The 27,922-nt window shown below is 44.3% G+C and overlaps 1 long non-coding RNA gene across 1 annotated transcript; it reads left to right on the plus strand.

The window, feature by feature from the left end:
* Positions 1–2,848: 2,848 nt before the first annotated feature.
* On the plus strand, positions 2,849–27,896 carry LOC141570554 (uncharacterized). The gene is made up of 3 exons (XR_012494672.1): positions 2,849–2,974; positions 26,841–26,950; positions 27,775–27,896. It is a non-coding gene; the product is annotated as an uncharacterized LOC141570554 (long non-coding RNA).
* Positions 27,897–27,922: the final 26 nt, after the last annotated feature.

The following is a 27,922-nucleotide window of genomic DNA, read 5'->3' on the forward strand; positions in this document are numbered from 1 at the left end:
TGTCTCTGGTGACCACATGGCGTTTCATTGTGAGACTTCGCTACAGCCAGGGCCCCACAGATGACCACGCGGGGAAACAGTTCCAGTTTTTATTTCTCTGTTTGCCAACAAGATGCTCAGCTGTCTAGAATTCATCTGTGAAGAGTCCCACAGGAATTTGGCAGTCACATCAGAGCAAGGAAATTTGTTCAGAGTGACTGGAATGGAAAGTCATAGCAGTAACTTTCTAATATCGCTAATTCACAACAGAGATTTGCAGTCTTTGGGGGCTGAGCCATCACTGAGCTGACTAGGAAGGGAAGACAGGGCTCAGAGGAATTTGGATTATCTCAGTATGGTGAGATTTGAAGGCTGAAGGCATCTCTACCAGTACAAATACAAAAGAGAGAAGATGGGACCAACAGGCAGGACCAGGTAAACAGCAAGGCAATGAAAGATGGTGGCAACTGTCATTGTCCTCTGGCTCTGAATTCCCCACCCCAATCAAACTTGCCATGAAGACATTGGATGGAGATCAGGCTCTCTGAGCAGAGCCCACACCTCCCACACAGCCAGTGTTTCTTGGGCAGTCTGGTCCACTGACAGAGTCATCTTCCCTTACGACTGAATGACACAGGACAGTGAGCAAGAGGTGAAGTTCAGAAAGAACTTTACTTTGCCTCCAAAGCTCACGTTAGCTTACTTTTAACCTACATCCCTTAGGCAAGGTCTAAAGGCTAACGCTTTAGTTTGAAAGTGCGCTGAAAGTGATGGGAAAGGAGGGTGAGTCAGGGAAGAATGGAAAGCAAATGCGGTTGTAATCTTACCGTGCTGTCCACTGCTTCCCAACAAGTGTTCACAAGACGCAGCCCTTGCCCAATAGGTGTACCTGTTTGACCACACAAGACATCTCTGCTCAGGCTCTAAAGAGAAAAAAAATGTGCCTCAGCACTTTCCACCACAGGAAAAAATGGAGAGGAAATGTAGCTACCCATCTCCACCCTCACTGGCCAAAATGAGGCCCATGGGGGTTCAGGAACTTCCATGCATCTCTGAGTTGCATTGAATGGCCCCCGGCCCCTGAAGAAGCCAGAGCCCTCACCCTGTGGCATGATGCTCGTTCACATCCAGAAATGCTGGGGGGAAGCAGTGACTCTGGGCATCAGCACCCCGCCAGAGCCTTGCCAGTCAATCCCCACTGCCAACAGCTGAGATGGAGTAAGCAGCTACATCTAGGAGACAAGTGAGACCACGAAAATAAGGGGCACCGAGGATGTGTCAGATAAAATGACGTGATATTTAGTTAAAGGAAACCATTACCCCTTGCTCCTGATTTTCAACCTAGCTGTCAACAATTCTGAATCCACCACTGGAATCGGCGGCATCTGAAGGTTAAGAAGCCTAATGTGAAGCAAGGGCTCTCTGCCTCTCCCAGTGACCTTCAGGAATGGAAGACACCGAATGCTTTGTTGCACCTGCTCCCTGAGGCAGGCTTTGCGCTCACCATTCACAGACATATTACTGACCAGATGGAATCAGTTTTGGCCCATTGGCCAATTGTCGGACTTCTCACTAGTTCTTGGTTTAATGACGCATGTCAAGAAGTCAAACAGAACCAAACATCCCCTTTTCCATATACTCAGGCAGCATAGCATCAGGCTGAGGGTTTTAAGTTGGGCTGTGGAGTTAGACAGCCTAATGTAACTGGGGCCACCACTTCCCAATGATATAACCCCTCTCTCTCTGTTCTCTCATACGTAAAAATGGGCATAAAGTCAGGATGTAAGGATGAAATGAGCCATTGCCTGGCAAGTGCCTGAACAGTGCCTGCTACCTAGAAGCCATAAAATATTAGCTATTATTAGTAGGAAATCGAAATTCTCTTGCCCATTATTATACTAAACCTTTTTGTCCTAGCTGCCGAAAAGGTGGGAGGTAAATTGTGACTGCATCTGCCCTCATTGTTTACAAACTTGTTTATTCCTCCTGAGTTCCTGCTTTATTGTAGTTGCACTGCCATGTGAATATCCTTTATAATAAGCTGCATCTTTTACCTCCTTCCCTCCTTTAACCAGCCCCATCCCTTTCCCATTTTTCCGGATACAGAAACTGGCAGCTGGCTTGTGTCTTGCACTTAACACCTTTTCGGGGTAGGTGCCTGACTGAGCGCTGACCCTTCAATGTTTTGGGTCTGGAAAGGGCATCTCCCTCCATTAAAAGGTGAGTGCAGCCAGGCAGGATCCAGCTGTCACCATCTGGAGTGCTAGGGACAGCAAAGTGCTGAGGAGACGGAGCTGGAGCAAGAGTCCTTTAAAACAGACAAAATCGCTCATCAGACTGTGCAACTTCCAAAGGCCCATGACCATCGCTGAGCCATTTAGTACCAGTCAACATTCCTCTGGGGATAGAGAAGCCACCCCACCCCACCTTCTCCTCCCCGAGCAGTACATTCTGTTTCCTAGAACAGTACGTCTCCTGGGTAATGGACAGTTTATTACTTGAGATTTAAAACTTAAAATCTCAGAATACAGTTTCCTCGAGGCTCCTAAAGCTACAGATTTCTGTGTAAGTTCTTTGGGTCCCCAAAAGTCACACTCACCTGCGTGATCCCTTCACAACTACCAAAATGCCCCCCCAGCTCAGTGGCTTCCCTGCGCTGGTGGTCTCCCAGCAGGACCTTTCATCCTAGGTTCTGGGGAGAGAAGGCGGGGAGCTCACAGCCGCAGGGAAGCCTCCTACCCCTGCGTGCTCTGTGCCCCTTGCAACTAGCTCCTCCTCCCAGCTGCCTTCAAATCTGACCACCCCCACCAACCAGGAACTTATGTGGGCGGCTGAAAGAAAACAGTAGCAAGTGCTCCTGCCCTGTGGAGTGGAAGGGAACCTCCTGCTTCAGAGGAGCTGCAGGATGGGATTCTCCTGTGGGTTCCTGGGTCCCCAGGGCCTTTACAGTCATCTCCGCCATCTCGGGCCATCGGACGCAGACTGAACATGGGAAGTAAGGCCTGGAAAAGCGGAGGAAACTTTGCTGAAAACCACTGGAGTCCTCTGTTCCCAGAATCCCAGATGGACCAGGAGAGCTGGGCTACAATAAAGGGCCTGGCCTCACAGTCCTGTTCAACCAGATCAAAACAAGCAAAGAAATTCAGGTACAGTCTACTCTTGGGAACCCCAGAACAGTGTGTGCTCGTTTGTTCAGGCCCCAGCTAAACCCAACAAAATAGGTGTAGCCATTCAAATTTCACAGACTCTGACTCAGACTGTCAAGATATAATGTTCGTTTTATATAAATCGATTTAATGTTTATATCTGAACCCCTGTTCTGTGATGGTAGTGAACTTAATCTTGTCAAAATTAAATAAATGTCCACGCAAATCAAGTATTTTCCATCCCCACTCAGGGCCTCTCTCAGCCCCTCCCTGCCCTTCCAGGGGGCACAGGACCTTTGCGTGTTCTCTTTGTATTAAAATGGGTGCCAGGTCTCCACCAGGCTGCCTCAGGGCCCCCTGGCTGTTCCCCAGTCCCCTGTGACTTCTCTGTCTCTGTGGACACCATGTACAGGGAACACAGGTCACCCACAGTTACCTGAGGTTTCTATCAACAGCCGCCCAAACCAGGGCTTGGCTCTGACAGTATGATTCTTTCTCTGACATACTCCTGACAACAAATTCAACTTATCTCCTTTTCTAACTCAAAAAAAAAAAACAAAACCAAAAAACCCGTCTCCAAAGCCAAGAAAAAGTTTGCATTTGGCAGGAAAGGCTGTTCCTACTTAATTATTCATTCTTTCCAATTCTATTATTTATGAAGTCAACCTTATGCTCCTTTAAGTTTTTGGGCTTTGGGAACTCCAATAACAATAACAGCAATAGTAACGATAATAATTTTTAAATAGCAACAACTTTTCTCCTCCTGGCAAGGAGCTGCAGGCTTCCCTGCCGCTGGTGTCGCCCAAGGAGCTGCACACCCCACGTGGCCCATTGATGGAGCCTCCCTTGCTCCAGGCGGCTGCCCTGGGTGTTGTGCTAGAAAGAGCAAAGAAAGGAAGTGCTGTGTTTTTTCAAATAAACAACCTTTTAGAACCCAAAGGAAGTAAAAATGTCTTACCCCAAACCAGTGCTCTACAAGCACTTGTCCAACAAAAACAAATGGCCCCTGCCGTGAAAGGCTGTGGCTGTCCCACAATTGTCCTGAAGGAAAACACCGGCCATAATGGTGCCCTTCAACTGCCATTTCTTGATTATTTTCCCTCTTCTTTGTGAGATTCCTCTAACCGAAAACTAAAGGAAAGAAAATCGAGAGAGAAGAGCAGAAAAGGAGCGAGTAAGGATCCCAGGACTATTCACCAGCCCATAAAATTTGGAGACTTAGAAAAACGTAAGAGATTATTTTTCTGAGACACACATGCATACATAATAAATGATACTTGATTTCTAATTGCATTTAAGTTTTTCCTTTATTATACAAACTGTGGTTTCTAACACTGATGTAAAACTATTACTGTCTATATTCGAAGTTCTTCAGCTGTCCTAATGCTGTCCTTTAGAGTCTGATTTTCCCCCAACATCCAGGATCCAGCCAAGGACGGCACATTGCACTTAGTTGAAATGTCTCATTAATTTCCTTTAATCTGGGATAGTTCACAGACATTTTATGTTTTATGACATTGAATTTTTGAAGAATCCAGGGCAATGTAGATTTGTAGAATGTCCCCAGATTTGGATATGTTTGATTGTTGATTCTTGATTAGATTCAAGCTCAACATTCCTGGCAAGCATCTCTTGCAGGTGGTGGTGTGTTCTCATGTGTCAGTCACACCAGATGCCAGGATGTTGCTGTGTCCTTCTTGGTGATGTTGTTTGGTCACTTAGTTAAGGTGACGTCTGCCAGCGATCTTCATCATAAAAGTACCTTTCCCCTTTTTAATTAGTAAGTAATCTAGGGGATGATACTTTGAGACTGTGTGAATGTCGTCTTCCCCAACAACCCTTCACCCAGTGGTTTCAGCATCCATTACACACGCTTACCTGAATTAATTATTCCTATGGTGGTTGAAAAATGATGGTTTTGTATCATTCCTCCATGTTTATTAATTGGCATTCTTCTACAAACAAACAAACAAACAGAAAAGGCTTTCCCTTTTCCCTTCCCTCTTTTATTTAGTATAAATGTAGACTGGTAGACTCTGTTGTCAATGCAATGTGTTATTATATATTAGTGTTATTATTAATTTTGATGCTCAAGTTGTCCTAAATGTGGTTAGTATAGCCCCCTTTAAGCAAATCCTGTGTCCTTTTGACATGTCCCCTTCAGTTTTGAACACATTGTGATGGTATTTAAAATGAAAGAAAGAGAATAAAGGAAATATGGAATTAGGAAGAGCTATGAGGGCCTGGACAAGAGGATAGTTCTGGTGAAAACTGCGGTTTTTTCCGACTACAACAGAAATCTCATCTTCAGCCAGAGCTTCCCATTTGTCACCAGAGAGTCAGACGTTTTCAGAAGCCATAGGGATAAGCCTGACAACGATCTATGTGCTTGAAAAGACTTTGGTGGAAGAACTCAAGATTTGTCCCTATGGGTTCAAAAATGTCATGATGCCTGACAAATAACCTGTTTCCAGAAGGGCGCAGAAAGGCAGGCCTTGTCCTAGGGGATGGGGAGGCCAGCACAACTGACTCAGCCGTGGTTGTTAAAGGAGAACAGAGGTTCTCAAGGGGAGCGTGTGGGGCTATTATGCTGTGAATCCACCTCCAGCCAGTCCTGAATGTGAGAGAGAAGCCACCGTGATGACTGTAAAACTCTGTCACACAACAACGGTGCTTTGGGATCCGTGAAGCAGGTGGCAACCCACAAGCAAGAGAGCCACCCTTCCTTTGGCAACAGAGCCCCCTGTAGCTTTGGTCCACTGAGGCTGGGGGACCGTGTGCACCTGGCGTAAGAGAGCAGACACCACAGGTAGAGGCTGCTTCATGAGTACCGAGGACTGACCCCTCGAAATACTTCAAGTGGGAGAGAAGACAGGCTATTTGGGTCATTCCTCATGCAGAGCAGAGGCGAAAGTCAGGCTAACGGTGGGTTACAAAATAAACAGTGCCATACGTGGAAGGTAAACATGGAGATTATAATTACCCCTGAAAACAAAGACTCAGTGGGGCTTGGCTGTGTCTCAAGGTCAACCAGCTAGTTAGTGGTATTCACAGGGCTTGGCCTTCTCAGCCAACAGTCTTTGCAGGTAGCAGAAGGGAAATGAAGAATTCTAGAAGAATGGACAGAGAAGAGAACAACTTGCCATAGCGAGAAAAGTGGGGATGAAAGTGACCTAGAAATAGCCATAGAATGGTCTGTATCCAATAGCCAAACAGGCCAGCTCGCTCACCATTAAAGAGATGGGAAGGGTCAGGAACATGCCTCACTAGCTCTGCTTCAGATCACCAAGGAACACGGTCTGAAGCGAAATGAAGTGGAAAGAATGAAAGGGAAACCGAACCTCAATGAACACAGAAATGATCCCAAAGGAGACAGAGGCAAGAAGCCAAAGAACAAGGAGAAAGAGTCAGCGCTTAGCCTTGAATACCTTCCGTTCGTCGGGCAGTAACCACTCTGCAAACTATACATAATAGACTAAGATGCCTTCGTGGAAACACTTCACCAAAAGCACAAAATCAAACCTTGATGAGAATGGCAGCCAGTCCCTAATGCAAACCTTTGCTTTTCTATTTTAAATCCCTTAGCATCATTTACAAGAAAAATACACTTTCCTGCCAAGACTACGTTTGCTTATATGCATTGTCTATTGCCTCCCCCTAGTGATTGCATGTGTGATATGCACTAAGAATCCAGGGGCAGAGTTGGAAAATGAAATGACCCAATGCAAACAGCAATAATGCCTCCTGGTATTAATGCTTTTACAGTATTATTGGACATTTCACAAAGTGCTTTCACACATGTAACCTCTGTGACCTGACAACTGCCCTGTGAAACAGGCAGGGTGTATTCTACCACCAAACCCCTCATGCTGACATTGCTTTAAATCCTATTAATCCAAACCAGAGAAAGAGAACAATTTAGGGTCAGACCTACATGTTTGCAGCCAGGTGCTGCCATGAGTCCTTCTGTGATTTCCAGCCTATGGCTGGAACTCTGAGCCTCCATCTCCATCTGGGTAAAACGGGGCTGAGCTTGCATGTATCACAGAGAAGCAAGAAGGACTCAGGGAGTCCTGGCTTGAGCACAGTGCCTGGTCTGAGGTGAGGCCTGTAAAAACGTGAGCGTTTTTGCTGCTACTGCTACTCTATTGTTCACAGCACCTTTGAGGAGGGGTTCCCACTTCCTTAGAAACCCACTTACGGTTTCTGAACTGCTAAGAGGCTTTTCTTCCTTGGATCTAACTGAAAAATGTGTTGCTGTAACTACTTACATTGACTTTCTTTTGTTTGGCTTTCCTTATCTTCCAGTTATTTCTCCCTTTCTGGCCTGGCTTATGACCTGTCGTACAGCTCACTTCTAAAGGACAAAAACCATGGCCTGACAAGGGTCTCGTCCTTCCGTCCCTCAGCTTTTGCCTCAAGCCCAGAGCCATGTACAAACCCACAGGATGCCCTTCCCTGCTGCTCTCTCAGTTCCTACAAGCGTCTCCTTCCAGCCCAGCACCCAGGCAGCTGAGCACAACCAGGAGAGCACGTCCAGACCAGGCTTTGTTCAGAATGGATTCTCTGCCTCAGAGACTTTATCCCCAGTGAATAAAGAGGAATCAGTGGTCATGAGGAAGGGCAGAAAACTCCATAGGGAGCTCTTATGATGCTAACTCAGACTTACTATCACGGAGCAAGCTTATAAAGCAAGTGCACATACGTGCGTGGGCACACACACACACACACACACACACACACAAACCCACAGAGGTTCAGAGCAATTATAGGCTCATGAGATCTGCTTAGGGATGGTGGGAAGTAACTCCTATAGTCAGCCACCAAAAATAGCTCCAGCACCTGGACCAAGCAGATGTCAGGATGACGAGCAAGCAGCTTGCTCCTGAGCAGACACCTGTGACACAACAGGAGTCACCCAGCCCACCCTCAGAACGGGCGCTGGTCTCTATCCCACCTCATGGAGAAGTCGATAATCAGACTCCACCAGGTCCTTTTGGGGTCTTAGGAGAAAACTAATGGGGAGAAAGTAAAACGGGAAATCAGGGATCACAGAGACTTCTTTATCCCAATGCCTCATTCCTCCTGCTGAAGAAACTACCACTATTGCCGTCTCCAAGGTGCAGAGGACTGGAATTCTTTTACGGAACACTAGGAAGATAGTTTCCCGAATTCCTACTCTGGGGTGAGAGACATCAGCCACACAACCAGGACTGTACGTGCTTCTCTCCAGTGAGTCCGAGAACTCGTACTGCAGTCCCAGGAAGGCCAAGCAGGAGACTCCATGGCAGTCTCAGTTCTGTCAAAGCCTCCAGGGCCGACCAAGTCTACACCAAGGGCGGCCGACAGGACATAACAAACCAAGGACCCACTCTGCCGACCCACTCTTAGGAGCCAGGGACACGGGGGAATCAGAGACTATCATATTTGCACCCAACAAGTGTCTGTCAGGTTGGACTGAAGTGTTCTATTCATGTGTATTGGAAAAAGCCTAAGAGGCCTGTAGGTGGTAAGTGATGATGGATTAGGACGCAGGGCTAAGAAGGTGTAGCTCTTGCCGTGGGAGACGGGCACTCAGTGAGCACCTTCTCAGTGCCAGGCACTGTCAGACGCTTGGCCCATGTTCATCTTTCATCCGCACAATGACCCGATGAAGAAGGAGCTAGAATTCCTACTTGAAAGACACAAAGATTGGGGCTCTAAAAGTTTAGATCACTCACCCGTGGCCACACAGCGTGAGGGACAGAGCAGGGAGATAGAACCAAAGCCTGGGTGCTTGGAAGTGACCTAAGTACAGTGCTGACATCCTAAGAGGCAGTAAATGTTGCTATTGGTGAGAATTGTCACCTAAACAGATGGCACATCCCGTCAGGGACCAGCTTGGCTAAGGCAATATTTAATAGACAAGCTGTGTACCTGCTCAGCCCAGTCTGGGCACAAAGGTCGAGTGCAGTTGTCAGGTGAGGGACCACTCCCTTCAGGAACTTGGAGGGGATCTTGAACCTTCTGAGGCCAACACAACCAGAGAAACCACAGTCCCCCTCGGGGAGGGAGTGAACAACATGGGCTCGACCTCACTCTGCCTGGCCAGTGCCTTGATTGGGACACTCAGTGGCTCTGTGCCCTTAGGCAAGTCAGTGACTCTCTCTGAGTCTTTCTTTTCTCATCGGTACAATCAGGCAATGATAAAATCTACTTCATTTAGTGTGAAAGTGAAATGATATCCTTAAAGTATTTAGCACCGCAGCTGGAACATAGCAATCATTCAATTAACTTTTACTGCTATTATTACTGTCATTCCAGGTGATCAGAATTATACACAACGAAAGATGACGAATGTGCAGTAGGGTGGGCTCTGACAGTAACTTCCAACCTCTCCTTGCTAGGACTTGACGGACAGCTTTATTCAGGTCCAGCTAAAGGGAGTGTCTTCCTTTCCTCTGCTTTTGTATTTTGTGCTGATTCTGTTCTGTGTGACACATGCCCGCCTCGTTTCCTCTTCACCCCTGTGCCTGGGGGAAGGCAGAGCTTCCAGATTGGTCAGTGGACACCAGTGTGATCATTAGAGCCATGGAGCCTGGTGGTGGCTCCCCAGGGTCCGTGCAGGAGAGCTGCCCACTGCCCTGCTCAGTAATGCCTCGCCACAGTGACTTGTCCCTTTCGTGGAGTCAGTCCTTAGTAACTAATATGTGCTCCAAATCCACATATAACTGTACGTGTAGTCTCTACTGCATTTTGAAGGGAAAGATTCTTTCTTGCTTTACCAGCATTTGTTAGCACGTATGTGCAGGGTACTGCAAAGTATTCATCAGAGGCCTCCAGAGAAATGGAACAAATAATGTGTGTGTATATGAGCAGAGAGAGAGAGGAGAGAGGGGGCATTTATTGTAAGGAACGGGTTCACATGGTTATGGAGTCTGACAAGTCCCAAGAGTCCGCAGGCTGGAGACCCAGGAAGAGCTGATGTTTCAATTCAAGTGAGAAGACAGGAAAAACCCACGTCCCAGCCCAGAGACAGCCAGGCAGAAGGAAATCCCAGTCTCTCTCGGGAGGGTCAGACTTTTTGTTCTATCCAGGCCTTCAACTGATTGGAGGAGGCCCAGCCACATTAAGGAGAGCAAACATGCTTCACTTAGTTGGCTAATTCAAATGATAATCTCATCCAAAAACACCCTCACAGAAACATTCAGAATAACTTTTGGTCAAATATCTGTGCACCCATAGACCAGTCAAGTTGACAAAAAATTAACCATCACATGCAGGGTGAGCTTGCTCCTCTCTGAGCTGTAGCTGTGTCTCTCCCTGGCTCCTCCATCTCTGCCCATGATTTAGCCATGATAAGTGTTTATACTCTACTCTTCCTGGTGGCGAGTAAACTGTCATATTGAGTATGAGCTGAAAAGCATCTCCTGTAATACAGAAGCAAAAACTCCTCGAATCAAATTTCCTGAGCAGCAGGGTTATGAGTTGCCACACAGTGAAAAGAAAATAGCCAAATCCTGGCAGCCAGACCTAGTTTGCACCCTGGTTCTACCTCTTCCCTGTTGGTGTATCGTGGAAATGTTCATCTCTTCAATCCTCAGTTTTCTTATCCTTAAAATGGGCATCATAATCCCCTGCTCTTGGTGGGAAATCAAGAGGATTAAAGAGGATAAAATACTGGACGTTCTGAGGGTAAGTGGACTACGGGGAGCTTTTGTCATTGTTCCCATTGTTCCCTCATAAAAGGCCCCGGGATGCAGCAGCTAGAGCAGGTTTCTGCCCCGCCGTCTCACCATGCCGGATCATGTAGGATCCTTCACTGCCTCTGATGCTATTCTGGCTGTTGGGCTTCATTCATTGTTTCAGAAATCTCTGAGGCAGAACCCTCCTGAGACTCCTGCTGTGCCTCAGAATAGCTTTCAATTTTTCACGTTAAAAATGAGCACCCCCAAGTCTTCATGTCTTACCCAAGTCCCCTGGGGTATGTTTGAAACAATAATCAAAGCAGCATAACCAGCTGAATCAGCCTTGAATAAAACAGGCCGTCTCTAGTCCCATTCCTCTTGAGCTCCCTGAATGACTTGCAGTCCCCCTATAAATAAAGTCTTCCCTTCCCGGGTGGTTAGCACCCTGAAGTCTCCCTGCCCCCTGGCTCTTCCTCCTTGTTCCTCCTGAACGCCTCTCCCGTTCATTCTCATCTTCCTTTCTCTCAACACGCCCCTGAGCTTCTTGCTGTCCTGTCCCGGTAGTGGTATCATGGTGAGAACTGATAACACGTATGGGACGCTCACTATGTGCCACGCACTGTTATAAGTGACGTACGTACACGTGCTGTCATTTACTCCCCACCACAAGCCTCAGAAGTGTGTACGACTGTTATCTTTACTTTTCACCTGAGATGGCTAAGGCACCACCATGTCTGGGTAACTGACCCAAGATCACAGAACTCGTGGACGCCCACACCTGCCGCACACGAAGGAGCTCTCAGCTATCCCTGAGGCCTTCTTCTCCCTCCCTCTCTTCCCCAAGCCCATACCAGGTCCTATCCCTTCTGCCTCCTCAATCACCCCCGAATCCATCCCTTTCTCTTGTCTGCACGGTCCTGCTTTAGCTCAGGCTTTCACTGCCTCTTGCCTGGATCTGAGCCGCTACAACCTCTTTGCTGGTCTCACTGCCACTAATGTCTCCTCCCAGCACCGTCCACACAACCACATCAACCATTCAGTCCTTCTCTCACTCAATGAAGGATTGCTAAGCAGCTGTCATGTGCCGGGCACTGTAGTAGCTTCTGGGATCACACAATGGCAAGCTAGACCCTGACCTCAGGAGCTCCCAGTATTGGGAACGTCAGACGGATAAACCAAAACAAATAAATACTCAGTGATAACAGAATGGAAGACAGTGCAAGACATAAGATGGAAACTCAGGGGAAGGATTCCTAGGTTCTGTCTCGCATGGTGTAACACGATTGATCTTGGCTGCAAATCACTATAGAGGTTTAAACAAAATCATGGAGTTTTGCTTGTTGGTTTGTTTTACATACTCAGCAGTTTGGTGGTGAGAAGTTGCAGGGGCAGGCCAGAGTCCCAATGCTTTCAGGGCCTATTATCTGGCAATTATACTGGCTTGTCCTTCATGGTCACAAGATGACTGCTGCATCTCCAGCCATCACCTCTGTGTTCAGGCAAGAAAAAGAAGAAAGGCAAAAGGACTAATCCAGCTCATGTGCTTCTTTCCTTTCTTTCTTTTTTTTTAATCAAGAGAGCTTTTGCTTTCCCAGAAGCCTCTCCTGTAGACTTCCACTTTGGGTTCACAGCCCAGATCTGGGTTATATGGCCACCCTTAGTTGCAAAAAAAGCAGGGAAAGTACGCATTTGGCTTTTCGGCCCCTATAGTGGAAGGCAGCAAAGGAGGAGGTTGGTATGGCTTTTGGTAGCCAGGCCACATGTGGTCAGGAAGATTTCAAAGCAGATACAATGCTTGCTATCGCCGGAATGTGTCTTTCCAAAATTCCTGTGTTGAAACCCAACCCCCAACATGATGGTATTAGGAGCTGAGAACTTCGAGAGGTGATTAGGTCCTGAGAGATAACACCCCTACGAAAAAGGCCTGAGAAAGCCCCCCTTCCTGCTTCCCCCACGGGAGGAACAACAAGAAGTCGGCTACTGGGAAGCAGGCCCTCCCTCCACCGTGCTGGCACCCTGATTTCAGACTTCCAGCCTCCAGAACTGTGAGAAATACACCTCTGTGGTTTATAAGCCACCCAGACTGGGATTGTGTTACAGCAGCCTGAATAGACTGAGACGTGCTTAAGCTGAGTCTCGATTCCTCGCTCACAATCCACAAACGAGTGTCACGACGGTTGATGGTGTGGTTCTTGTTCAGAAACACTTTAGCGTTTAAAGGTCCGTGTACGGAATTGTCATGCCCACGTTATCACATACCTGCTCAACAATAACAGGGGCGAGCCGTTTAGACAAAGGTAGAAACACACCTAACATGATCCATCACCCCCTCCTGTCCCTCCTGCCCCACCCCTCCTCCCACTGCCCCGCCCACCTCCACATTCCCATCGTTGCCTGTACCTCCCATTTCAGGCCTTAGCTTAGATGTGTGTCCCCCTGGGAGCTGTCCCTGACTCAATGCCCCTTCCACTGGATTTCTATGATTTGTCACCCTCTGCAAGCCCCCCGTCTCCTGTCCATCATGTTTCCTGTCCTCTGCTGCATCCCTGCCCCAGAATGTGTGCCTGGCTGCGAGAAGACATATAATACAAACTTATCGAATGAAAGTCATACGTCCTCCATAAGATATTGTAGCATACCCTTATTTTCAGGCAAGGGCCTTTATTCCTAGCCAAAAAGCAAGCCAGTAAAGACACACACAAAAAAAACAAAGAAAAAAAAAAAAAAAAAAAAAAAAGAAAGGAAAAAAGTTTTTAAAAGCCCATAGAAGTGAAGTCAAGAAGGAATGAGCTTAACCTTGACATGGCCCAATACCAAGATGCTACTTCATGCTGAGATCTGTGTGTAGTCCTAACACTGGAACCCAAATTAAAAAGAATAAGACAAACCAATAAATTAGGTCGAGAGATGGTGCCCCAAGAACCTAGTCTGGCAACAGGGGCCAGTTCCCCTTCCACAGACACACCTTGGCACACATGCCGGCCCCTCCTGAGCGTTCGCCTTATGAGCACTGCTCTAGTTTCCCATGGGAGGGTCACGTGACACAGGGCCTAACCTTTGCCGGCCACTTCACACACCTGCTCGCATTTTTCTCACCACAGCCCTGTGCTATATGTGGGAACATGCTCAAGACTGTAACATGCTAGGGTAACGGGTACTGAGCCCCAGTGGCTACCGGTGGTGTCTCGTACACAGTGTGCTATGGGCTGGGCACGCTCCCACACAGCTTTCCTCTGAGCGGTGACTGGGAGCTGAGCTCCGGGGTGCGGCTCCACCCTGAGTCCTTCATTCCCAGCCACAGAGACCTCTCAGCTGCATTCGCCTTGAGGGCAAGAACACCTCTCTTCCAACCTTCTGCTTACTTCTTCCTCAACTCATAGGTATCTCATGGTGCCTTTGCCTTTTGCCTGTTGTGGTCTTTCCACCCTCCAGATGGTCCTTCTGGACAGAATCCAAGACAATCTCACTGGCTTTCTCCCTCCCGTGGCTCACGTCTGGCCAATGGCAGACATCCACAGATGCTTAGTTCTGAAAAACTGGGGCCATGGGAGCCATCCAGCACAGCCACCTCTCCCCTAATCTGCCATCAAAGTGGCCGTCTCTCTCGGCCTTTGGATTCTCCAGGAGGGAGTGGGTCAGTCATGGTCCACTCTGTCTTCCACACACAGAAGATGTATTACAAGCCCTGGAGACAGTCCCCTTGAAGGCCCTTCCTCTCGTCTTGAGATGGAGGATGTCCCCATTTCTCCCCGTTGGTGGGGGAAGGAGTCATGGCACAATAACAGCAATCTCTGAAAAATTCCCTTCTCCTCAACTAATTACTAACTCCCTTTTCAGCTCCTCAGTGTGGACGCAGGAATGAAGGGCAGCAGCACCATTGCCCCGTCTTCCCTTTTCCAAGTCCTGCGTATTCCAGAGCCCCACCTCACTTCCCCATTTGGTCTCATACAGATTCGGATGTGGAGCTCTTTGGCGGGCATGTGTGAGGGACAAAGGGTGACAGAATTTAATATACTCACAAAAAAGATGTAGATATAATGGACCATAGAGAAAGGGATAACACCAGTAGATATTATAAATTTTAAAAAACCAAAAGGCTGTCAAAGGCCTAAAGCCTCCATGAGCGCGAATGAGAGGAGCAGTGGGAAGTAGAGACCAAGAGACCTGTCACGATGGGACATTGTGTCAGAGGATAGAATACGGGAGAAAAATGACAAGGATGGAGGTGTGGCCATAGGTGTGAGAGAGACGAAGGTCTGTGGGGTCGTGGTAATCTGAACAATGGCCCCCCAAGGACAGACACATCCTGATTCCTGGAACCTGTGACTATGTTACGTTATATGGCAAGAGGGACCTGCAGATGTGACTGAAGATCCTAAGATGGGAAGACTATCCTGGGTTATCCATGTAGGCCTTAAATATAATCACAAGTGTCCCTATAAGAGGAAGGCAAGAAAGCCAAAGCAGGAATGAGGAGATGTGACAACATAAGCAAGAGGTTGGAGTGACACAAGGATGGCTCACCAGCCAAGGAATGCAGACGACCTCTAGAAGGTAAAAAAGACAAGGGAATGGATTCTCCTCAAAAGCCTCCAGAAAGAACCAGTCCTGCTGACACCTTGACTTTAGTCCAGTGAAATTGATTTTCTACCTCTGGCCTCCAGAACTGTAAGAAAATTAATTCGTGCTGTTTTCACAAAGTTTGTGGTAATTTGTTACGGCAGCCAAAAAAAATACCCTATAGGAGTCAAGGTCTAAATATCGTGAGCTTAGAATGCTGGTGGGAGATGCATACGGAAGTTCAAATCACCTCTGATGGTTGTGAAACTGCATGGAGAGAGAGCTATAAGGTGGATGCCAGCTTTTTAAAAAGGGGAGGAGTGATGCCTAGCAGCTATATGGTTGGCAGCAAGGAGAGGCAGTATTTCCAGATAGCATGAGATTCAAAGGAGGAGCCTTTGTTTTGTTTTTTAAAGAATGGAAGAACGGTATTAATTATCCAAGGGAAACAGTCTTCAGGGGCAGGAGTAGAAAGGTTCAGGCAAGAAGAAAGCAAGGAGAGAGATTGAGTCAGTGGTGAGAAAGCACAGGGCACTATGGGCATGAGAATCTGGGATCTGAACAGGGAACATCTAATAATAAGAGTTATTAATTATAATAGGGATGGCCTGTAACAAGGTGAAAATCACTGTAAATGATACCGTAGGGCTGAGGGAGAGGACCTAGAAAAGGAGAGACTTGGCAGAAAGTCCAACCTCCCTGAAGCAGGTGTGCTTGCAGCCCAGTGATGGTAGAAAACAAACAGTTCACTGGGTTGCTCTGGGCCAGAACTGGTCTAGTCATGAGACAGGCAGAATGCCCATCCAGGGTGCAGATGGCAGGAAATCGCAGCCAAGCGTGGTTGTATTAGTTTCCTAGGGCTGCGATCACAAGTTACCAGAAACCTAGTGCCTTAAAAACAACATAAATTTATTCTCTTATAGTCGTGGAGGTCAGAAGTCTGACATGGGTCCCACTGGTGTAAAATCGAGGTGTTGAGGGGATCGGGTTCCTTCTGGAGGCTCTACGGGAGAATCCATTTCCTTGTCTTTTTCAGCTTCTAGAAAGTCTAGTCTCTGAGTTACCAACAACTCAACTTAGGTACTGGAAAGCTCTATAAAGATTCCAAAGACTATACTCCCACAGCAACACATCTTTCTAGATAACTTCAAAAGTAAATCAGTAGCAAAAATGAAATATGCACTTAAAACACTTAGTATGGCACCAAGAACATAGCACTCAATAAACTTTACAATTATTTTGAGTCCCACTATTTTGTATTATTATCATTAATGCAATGACCCCAAATAAATGGTTAATTGGTTGCTTTATATGGGCATCAGCTATAGAAAGTTGGGTGAGATATTCTAGTTAAAAGTTCAGTGAGATATTCTAAGTAAGCATATATTTTAGGATGTTGGGTGATATATTCTAAGGTGGTGAAATAGTTCGGGTGCTTCATTCTTAAGCCATTCTGAAAGATTAGAGGATGGGGCCAGTTGTCTGTTACAGCTAATTGTAACATGAAAACCAGGTGTTCAGCACATAGGGAAGAAAGTTTTCTGTTTCCTATGCAAGTGTGGGTAGGAAATGCAGTTAGCTTATTCAAAATAGTTATCAAATTAAGGGCAAAAAGATTGGTAGAAAAATCCCTGTTCCATCTGACTGGACACGTTTACCTAATAGAGGAATAAGTGTAGAGACTGTCCACGAAGGGAACAGCAACGCAAAGATGCTGTTAAGAATTTCTACCCCTGGGTTTCCATACTGTCCTCACACTGTTGGATGCATAAATTATCCTGTCTTTGGTATCAAATGTGAGAAAAACTTCTGTTTTTCTCATCTGATTTTATTCCAACAGATTCTTCCTTTAAGGGGATAAAAATGATAACATGGGTCAATAGGAGAGCATTCATGCTTATTCAGGTTTGGGGTGGCATAAAGAAATCTGTCAAAGAGGAAAAAAGCTTAAGATAAACTTGTTTTTAAAAAATATGCCTGTGTAGCATCACCAGAAAATAATCAAGGAACACCAAGAAAACCCCCAGGTAGCACTTTTGTCCCTTTAAGTTTATTTTGGGAAAATTCAGTTTTTAAGGTAGTAGCTGAGCATATGCTACAATCTCTCTCCCTCCCTCGCTCCCCAAATCTGTAGTAATTATAGAAATGATATAAAAATAATTAGTCAATATTGAGCAATGTTTGAAGACAAGAAGAACTCTTATTGACAAGAAACTGTGACGAAATTGCAGAAGAAAAGCAAATTGAAAACCATAATGCATGATTTTCAAAGTGCGGTCCCCAAAGCAGCATCACTGAAAACTTGTTCTAAATGCAAATTCTTGAGCCTCATCCCAGACCTAACGAACTAGAAACACAGTCTGGAAGCTGTGGGAGAATATTAATTAACAAGTTTGAATTTAACAAATAGAAAATATCCATTCTTTTCCATTGCTTTGAATATTTACAAATATTGACCATGTACTTGGCAACAAAGGAATTGAAGAAAACTCATTGTTGCACTTGGGTTGGCCACATTATTTTACTTGAACAGCTAGCAAGGAGAGAACTGTATGCAGGCATCAGAAGAGCCTGCACAATTTAGGTGGTGATGGAACTTATGAACACAATTCATCAACATAAGTAAGCAAATTTCCATTTCCTACAACTATAGTCTGGATTAAATCAACAATACCATGTTTTAGAAATTTTGAAATGAATACTACATTCAGCAATTAAACAGAAACTTTATACTTGGCATTGAATAAAATCGCAAAACTTTGTATTGAATAGCTCAGGAAGAACCTGCTCTGAACTCAAAACCTCACAGCTTCTTGATTCTTCATAGCAAAAGGAAGAAACATGCATAAAGGTAAATAAATGTACATGAGCCCTTTCCCTACCTGTTTTGACTCTGTTGCCTGTGTGTCTGAGGTCATCAAAAATAAATATACCCCAACTCTTTCTCATTTTCTAACTGAAGAGGGTAATAACCAGCCTGGTAAAGAAACTTGAAATTTTAAACTACTTCACATCATAAAATCATTTCCTGCCAAAGCTGAGCATTCTTGCTGATAAACTCATTTATTCTAAACTGAGACTAAATTTTTTGTGGTTTATACTTTTTTCTTTCTTCTCAAGTCTTCACAAATTCAAGAAATTGGTGTTATACATGTCATGTTCATTGATCCAAATGTAACAATATTAGAAAACATTTAAAAATCCATAATGTGAAAAATACAAATACACACTCCAAAAAAATATTTTATAGGAAATCAAAATGAAAGTTACATAAAATTTTTATAAATTGCTGACAACTTAAATGTCCCTTAGCAGTGGAATGTACAAATTGTGGTATATATCCACAGTTAAAAAAGAATAAAAGCTGTATGTAGAAACTTGAAAGCTAATATTGAACAAGTAAAGCAAATGGAGAGTGAGTTATATAATGTTTGAAAACATGCAAAACACTATTACTGGTTTCTGGATACATGCATGTGTATTTATTGCATAACAATATGAAATTAAATGCTAAACGTCACCTTAAACAGTGGCTGCTTCTGAACAAGGAGAGAATGGGGACCGGGGAGGGTTATGCAAGATGCTTCAACTATAGCGAGTGTTTAGTTTCTTTTATTTCAACAACAACAACAAAAAAAAAACCTCAAGCAAATATGACAAGATGTTAATATTTGATAGATTTTGGTAGACAAGTTTTTTCTATTTTTCCATGATTTTCTGCATGTTTGAAAATTCCTGGGTTTTTTTTAATTAACTGAAAGACAACAAAAACCCTACATATCAAAATCTGTGGGATATAAAGACATCCAAAGGAAAACTTACAGCTTAAAATGAATTTATTAAAAAATAAGAATTGAAAATATATGAATTTAAAGACAAGAAGTTGGTGAAGTGTAACAAAATAAAAAGTAAAAAAAAATGAAAATGATAAAAACATTAAACATAAAACTACATATTAGGTTGGTGCAAAAGTTATTGTGATCATTTTTAACCTTTTAAACCGCAGTTACTTTTGCACCAACCTAACACAACACAAAAGGGCTGATAGAGTTGCCCAGTATAATTAAAAGCCATTGGAAAAAAACACTCCAATAGACCAGTAGCTCTCAAATTTTTGGTGTCAGAACTCCTTTCACTTTTTTTTTGACATATAGTATTATATTAGTTTCAAATGTACAACATAGGGATTCGACATTCATATACCTTACGAAATGATCATCATGGTAAGTCTAGCACTTATCTGTCACCATACAATTATTACAATATTACTGACTACGTTCCCTATGCTATACATGGTATCCCAAGACTTACTTTATAACTGTTAGTTTGTACTATTAATCACCTTCACCTATTCACCCATCCCCCGAGCCCCCTCCCCTCTGGCAACCACGAGTTTATTCTGTGTCTATGAGTCTGTTTCTGTTTTGTTTTGTTTGTTCATTTATTTTGTTTTTTAGATTCCACATATAAATGAAATCATATGGTATCTGCCTTTCTCTGATAATTTCTTTCCATTAGTATACCATCAAGGTTCATCCATGTTGTCACAAATGGTAAGATTTCATTCTTTTTTGAAGGCTGAATAATATTCCACTGTATAGCCTTTACACTTATAAAATCTTTTGTCTTTGTTATTTCTATCAATATTCAATGTACTAGAAATTAAAACCAAGAAAAATTTTAAATGTTCAATTCTTAATTTATTTTAAAATACCAACACAATGAACATGTTTTTGTGAAATATAATGTCATTTTCTAAAACAAATTAACCAAAAAGATGTAGTGAGACGGCTGGCATTTCTTTCTTCTTTTCAATTTCCAGTAACATTTATTTTTCCTAGAATCTGGATACAATTAACTGTAGCAAGACAGTGTTCAATACTATTGAAGCCTCATTTTAGGTTCTTTGAGCTACCTCAGTATTTGTAATTGTGAGAATCCACATTTTAATAACTGGAAAACTAAAATTTGACATACCAACAAATTCACTCAGTATTGATGTAACTATACAAAATTTTATATGCAACATGTGGACTTTAATATTACACAATTTGGCCTTTGTAAACTAGCTTACACATCAACAAGGTTACTCTTTATCCATCCTAACCTGTGAAGTTGCACCAACAGACCTCTTCCCATAGTTTGTACTATGCAAACAGATGATTCCTCCCCTTAAGACAAGGTGAAAAAAACCAAAGTTCCCACCAAGAAAATAATTAAACCAAAATTATCAAATTCTAAAGTTTCAGCAGATGTAACACCAGAAATAGGTTATGGGCAACTCTTAGACTCTTATCTGAGTAGTATTATAGGAAGTTACAGTGTTGACCAAAAGATCACACAGGTTTCTCATTAAATTTTGTTTTAAATGGGTCTCAAAATTCTGTGACAAATTTTTGGTCAAGTTGTTTCCTTTAAAAAGTACTGATTTTAAAAACGAGTAACTTAAAAACTGCCACCCCAAAAAAAAACAAATGGTCCACAAAATATTCTCCTTTCCTTCTAAAGGTTTGACGATGCATTGAAATCATTAACTAGTCTTTTTCTATTAAACTTAAATGGCCAATTAAGACAAACTGTTCTGAGACCATTCTCTCACCACTGATTAACACTGGGGTTGATTGCCTTGGGGAAAATCCAAGATGGTGGAGTAGATAAATACTGTGTATGCTTCCTTCCATGAACACATTAAAATTACAACTAAATTATACAACAATCAACCTGGAGAACCACCTGAAGTCCGGCTGAACAGAAGTTTTATAACTAAGGATATGAAGAAGCCACATCGAGACTAGTGGGGGGAGGGGGGGACGGAGACACAAAACGAGATGGCGCCAAACCTCCATGTGGTGGGTGAGAATCAGGAGGGATATCTCAGCCACAGAGGTTCCCCCCAGAGAAATGAGGGACCCCAGACCCACACCAGGCTCCCCAGCTCGAAGTATTGGTGCTGGGAAGAGGAGCCCCCACAATATCTGGCTGTGAAAAACAGGCAATTCCAACCATCCAGGTGGGATGCAAGGCTGAGGAAAACCCAAACATCCTATTAAATAGCCCACGCACAGATTCTCTCACTCCCAGGCACTCACCCTGGGGTCTGGCGGAGGGATGTGACTCAGGGGCATCAGAGGCGTATGGTGGGGCAGACTGAGGTGTGCGGCTTTGAGGCAAGGCTGGAAGACTGCCATTTTCCCTGTAGAGGCCCTTCTTCCCTGCAGCTGCCAGGCAGGCGCCGTCTTGCCTGTGTTGAGCCCACCCCCACATGGCCAAATTTGAATCTGATTGGTCTGGTGAGCTTCGCTGGGACCCCTCCCCACCCAACTCTCCCAATGCTGGAGGCACTTTCTCGAGGGCAGCCAGCCCCACCCATTGCATGCTTTCTTGGAAAACCATCCAGAGTCCACGGGCCCCAGGAAGCTGACGACTGGCCTCAGTGTGCCCTGAGACTTTTGCTAGTAGCTTCAGGCTCAGCACTGGCACCAAACCAGAGTCTACATTAATCTGGTGACCACAACTCTTCCCACTCTAGTGACTCCACTCTAGTGGCTCCCTGAGATCCTGCCTCACCCAACTCATGTACCACAGGAGGCTTTATCAGTGGCTGAACTTTAAGGGAGTCAGCAGGTGGCAGCAGCCTGGGGGAGGTTGGCTTTTTGTGGAGCTACCCCAGGCCCAATACTGGTAGCAGCCATCCTCAGTTCACAGCATGGGCTCACACACGTACCTCCACACACGTACCTAGCACAGGCAATGAACCACCTCAGATTGCTTTTTATTTCCTACAGGTAGTCCCAAGCAGGTCACAGGCAGTTGGTGACCCAAGCCTGCTCTGATGAGAGGGGGATTGAGGGTGTGTGTGGGGGAAACGGGGATTAAGAAGCACAAATTGTTTGTTACAAAGTACTCATGGGGATGTAGGGTATAGCATAAGGTATATAGTCAATAATGTTGTGATAACTATGTATGGTGTCAGGTGGGTACTAGATTTACCAAGGTGATAGATGGGGGGTGGGGTGAAAAGGGGAAGGGATTAAGAAAAATTGGTAGATACAAAATAGTCATGGGGATGGTAGATACAAAGCATAGGGAATATGGTCAATGATATGGTGATAATTATGTATAGTGCCAGATGGGTGCAAGATTAATCAGGGGGGATCACTTCTTAAAATATATAAATGTCTAACCACTACATTGTACACCTGAATTTAATATAAAATAATATTGAATGTCAACTGTAATTGAAAAATTAAAAGGGGGGAGGAAAGGTAAAGGGGAATAAGAGGTCCAAATTTCCAGGTATAAAACAAGTCATAGGGATGTATGTACAGCATAGAGAATATAGACAATAATATTGCGATAGCATGGTACGGTGTCAGATGGTTGCTGGACTTATCATGGTGATCACTTCTTTAGGTATATAAATGTTGAATAACTATGATGTACCCCCCAAATTAATATACTATTGTATGTTAGCTTATTTTTAATAAAAATCTTTTAAAAAATAAAAAGGAAATAAAAGAAGAAGACTCGAGTGGCAGATATTGGGGATAATATTCATTTAGCCTTCTGAGCTTTCCGGGCAGACGTGGTGACCTTGCCAGCTCCAGCTGCCTTCTTGTCCACTGCTTTGATGACGCCCACAGCACTGTCTGTCTCATGTCATGAACAGCAAAATGGCCCAGAGGAGGGTAATCAAAGAAGCTCTCAACACACGAGGGCATATCAACAATGGCAGCATCATAAGATTTCAAAAACTTCAGGGCATCTTCCAGCTTTTTCTCAGAACGATGATCAACCTCCTTCAGCTCAGCAAATTTGCAAGCAATGTGAGCTGTGTGACAGTCTAGCACAGTGCATATCCAGCACTGATTTGGCCTGGATGGTTCAGGATACTCACCTGAGTCGTGAAGCCAGCTGCCTCCACTGGTGGGTCATTTTTGCTGTCACCAGCCACACTGCCACGATGAACATCTTTGACAGACGCATTCTTGACACTGAAGCCCACAGTGTCCCCAGGAAGAGCTTCACTCAAAACTTCATGGTGCATTTCAACAGACGTTACTTCAGTTGTAACATTGACTGCAGTAAAGGTAACCACCATGCCAGGGTTGAGAACAGCAGTCTCCACTCCGGCCCACAGGGACAGTACCAATACCACCAGTTTTGTAGACATCCTGGAGGGGCAGACGCAAAGGCCTGTCAGTCGGATGAGCTGGTAGCAGGATGGAATCCAGAGCTTCAAGCAGCGTGGTTTCACTGGCACTGCCATCTTTACGGGTGACTTTCCATCCCTTGAACCAAGGCATGTTAGCACTTGGCTCCAGCATGTTGTCACCATTCCAACCAGAAATTGGCACAAATGTTACTGTCAGGGTTGTAGCCAATTTTCTTAAAAGTACGTGCTAACTTCCTGAATGATTTCCTCCTATCTCTTCTGGCTGTAAGGTGGCTCAGTGGAATCTATTTTGTTAACACCAACAAGTTGTTTCACACACACTGTGTAAGCCAGAAGGGCATGCTCACGGGTCTGCCCATTCCTGGAGACCTGCTTCAAATACACTAGCACCAGCAGCAACAATCAGGACAGCACAGCCAGCCTGAGAGGTGCCTGTAATCATGTTTTTTGGTAAAATCTGTGTCCTGGGGCATCAGTGATGGTCTCAAATTTCCATAGGGAGATATTGATGGTGATCCCACGCTCACGTTCAGCTTTCTGTTTATCCAAGGCCCAGGCATACTTGAAGGAGCCCTTTCCCATCTCAGCAGCCTCCTCCTCAAAGTTTTTGATGGTTATTTTGTCCATCAAACCACATTTGTAGATCAGATGACCAGTAGTGGTAGACTTGCCAAAATCTACATGTCCAATGACGACGATGTTTATGTGTTTTCCTTTCCCATTTTGGCTTAGACTTAACGGAGGTTTTCACTACACTGGTGTTCTGGCGGCAAACCCGTTGCAAAAAAAAAAAAAAAAAAAAAAAGAGCTGGCATTGCTTTACATGTTTGCAAATTTCTTTAATATCTCACTTAATAGAAGACTACCACTTCTGCACTCCATCTGTTGTCGTATGTTGTTTTGGTTGAAGTATATGAAGAAAATCACACAGATGTGTCTTAGAAAACATGAGTAGCCCTTCCAGGTAATTGTGGATATTCTTTTGATACTATAGCAAAACTCAACAAGTGATTTCTTAAAGATTAATTGCAATGTGAAGTCTGAAACCCAATCAGTGAACTTTTTGTACTCTGATACATTAAAATCCATTATTTTATCTTGCTTTTAAATGGAACTTTTACCCATGCATGCTTTTGTAACATTGTGTATTGAAATACTGGTTCACTGAGTTATCCAGACTTTCCAAATGTTAATGTGTTTCATTATATATACCAAAAAAAAATCATAATATCACTACTGATCTCATCAGAAAAAATCTGATATTGTTTGTATTCCAAGTACAATGGTGAAAATACAATACTAACAGTTTGGAGCCACTGTTTTGATTCTTGTTGAAGCACCAGAGTTTTACACACACTGCTTTAGCACCATCAATGAAAAACGCAAGTAACATCTTTAGTATAGTTTTGACCTTGCTGACTCCAGCATCGGGTCTGAGGAATGCCCAGGGCTCTGCGCAGACCTCAACTTGAGAACCACTGAGGTTGACAATCCCTTGGAAAGTACAACCAGGAGAAACTGAGAAGGCACATTAACATCAGGAACAAATGAGGGTAGGATAAAAAGGACACATAGTTTTAAAAATGACTATATATAATTATATACACATATATGTGAATACACATACACACACACGTCTGAATAAGTGAATCGAACCAGAAAGCTTAAGTTGGAGACTGGAGTCCTGGCTCCTTAGTAGCTGTGAGAACTTGAACAATTTCATTTTATCCTCCCTATGCCACGGTTTCCTTATCTATAAAATAGAAATGATGACAAAAGCACTCCCAATAAATTTTGGTGAGGATTAAATGAGTTAATGTAAGTATGCTTAAAAAGTCTGGCATGTTGTAAGTTGTGCAAGAGCTGTTAGCTTCTTACAGAATCCTGCCAACGAATATGAAACGGCCCCTTTTTCAAGGAAAACATAAATGACCCAAATTGACTCAAGTGGAACATGCTGGACTTGGTCGTGTTCTCCCCACGGTAATCTCCACCACACTCTGCAGCGCCTCCGGTGAGCACATCCTGAGCAGATCCCATAGCCGTCCTGCAATCTTGGTTAACGCGAGTCCAGCCCAGCCCAGTTTAATAACCGTCTCCCACCTCCCCCAGTTCAGGCTTGACTACTGGCCTGAGTGGCAGTGACTAGGAGTCTGTTCTTTAACTCCTCTTGGCCTTCCCTTCTCTAGGGACCCAGATGAATAGGATCAAGGGAGAAACATCTCTTTAATCAACTGAGGGTGCAACTGCAGCCGTTTCCTGGTGGTCACTGCTTCTCCTATACATGTCATCTGGAAAGATCCCATGAGTGGCAGGTGCCCATATGCAGCCCGTTCTGGGATGCAAGACACGTGGAAACCATGGCCTTGGTTCAAACTTTCTGTGGGCAACACAGCTACTGCCCACAAGTGCACACCCCATAACCTCTTGCTGCTGGGGTGAATGCCTGCAAGGCACTCAAGCCTGGGTGCTTTACACCATGTCACAAACCTCCAGGAAACGTACTTACTAGTGTTACCACACCAAACTGAGGGGTAGAGCCTGCTTCACAGGCATCCCCACTTCTCCTTTCCACATCTCTCCCTTGTTTTGGGGGAACAAGTCTGCTCCCAACTACAATGGTTATTTTTCTCTTCCTGTAGGTTCTCCCCAATCTGAGTAGTTTTCTTAGGGCTTCTTGCCTCAACTGGCTGCAATAGTGGCAAGGGGAGCCACTAGAGATGAGGACACATGGCTCCCTCTTACTTTTGACGCTCCCTTCCTCTCCCAGCATCTCCTTAAACTACTGGGGAAAGGTGGACCTGTGGCCTTTTATCATTCAGGGCAACTGAGAAACTGGCAATGTTCACCCTAGAGGGGAATGGACTTCAGGGAGCATGGAGCTATCATGGCACCTTAGGATAACTGAATGGGAGTGTGGTGAGCTTTTCCTATGTGATTCTGGAGTAAGGAAGGACAAACTGATGCAACTAACGGGAACACAACTTTTAATAACTTAGTAACCACTATCAATGACAACTGTCCCGAACTGGAACAATGTTGTGAACTTCCTGCCACTTCAGAGACAGAAAGGTGAAGGTGTATTTGGTTGAGATGTTGAGGAAAGGAACACAAAGTAATGAGACTGGACTGAGTCCTCAGTCTCTTCCAATTATTTTACTTTTTTAAAATTCAGTTCCAACACAGAGGGAGGTTGAAAAATAATACAATTATATATCCTTCTTCTGAGGAACTAGCTCTGAAGGGAGAGAAAAGCAAGAAACGGTTGTAAAATAGAAGGTAGGATGTTTCTTTTTTTTTTTTTTTTTTCAGATGGCAGAGCCCTAAGTATCTTTATAGGCAACAGCAAAGGGAAAAGTGAGAGGATGCTGATCCAGGGGCTGGCCTCAGATCATCCCCAGAGTTTTGCTGAAAGCAGCCAGGTAAGGCCTGGGAAACCCCGGTGCCCAGGCAGCATCCCTGGCCCTGAGCAGCCTTTTCTCTCTCTCTCTCTGTACCTCGGAAATATGATGTGGTATATCTGCGGTGAGGTGAAAAGGTTGGGAGGCAACACTTTAGATAATCCTCAAGCTGTTAGAATGAATTTCATCCATTCATTCATTTAAATATGTAAGCACAATTATGTGTCGGGCACTTTCTCGGGGCGGGGATAAAACAAAGAGCAAAAGAGATGATTCCTGCCCTCAGTGTTTATTCTCCAGTGGGGGCCTAGGAGTGAATACATTAGAATCTATTGAAGACTATAAATGTTATAGACAAAAATAGGTAGGGGGATAGAGAGGCGGGGGGATAATGGATGATCAGTAAAAACCTGATGAAACAGGCAACATTGAACCAGATTTCAAGATGGTGAGGGAACAAGCCAAGACTGATATATTCAAGAGAAGAGTTTTAAGCAGAAAGAACAAAGTGGAAAGGCTCCATGGAAGAAGCATGACTGAAACAGCCAGGGGGCCACTATATAGCCTAATAGGTACTTTAATACTCAGTGATACAAGATATTTGTCAGTGGTTATTTCGTATCAGAAGGGCTCAGCATTTTCATCCAATTATTTTAAAAAGAAAAAAACTTTATTCAACAACAAAAAAGATGCATGTAAACTGTGTAACATAGTATCTGACAAGAAGGAAACTAAAAAGTTAATTATTACTTAATGGTAATAATAAAGTGGAGCTCCTCAACCTGAACTGGGGGTAGTAAGTCTGCCACCTTAAACACTTGCCTCGTCCTTTCTGTAACCCACAGCACTTCTGGATAAGGTTTACACTGCACAGAACCACAGAAGACCAAGAGCTCCAGTTAACTACACAAGCAACAATACCTATCTCATCTTGTCCGAAAGTTGTAATTACTAATTGTGTTCTAAGTTATGTTGACCTGCAGTGCTAATGAA

Source organism: Rhinolophus sinicus, linkage group LG03, assembly GCF_036562045.2.
Source record: "Rhinolophus sinicus isolate RSC01 linkage group LG03, ASM3656204v1, whole genome shotgun sequence".
Taxonomy (NCBI): Eukaryota; Metazoa; Chordata; class Mammalia; order Chiroptera; family Rhinolophidae; genus Rhinolophus; species Rhinolophus sinicus.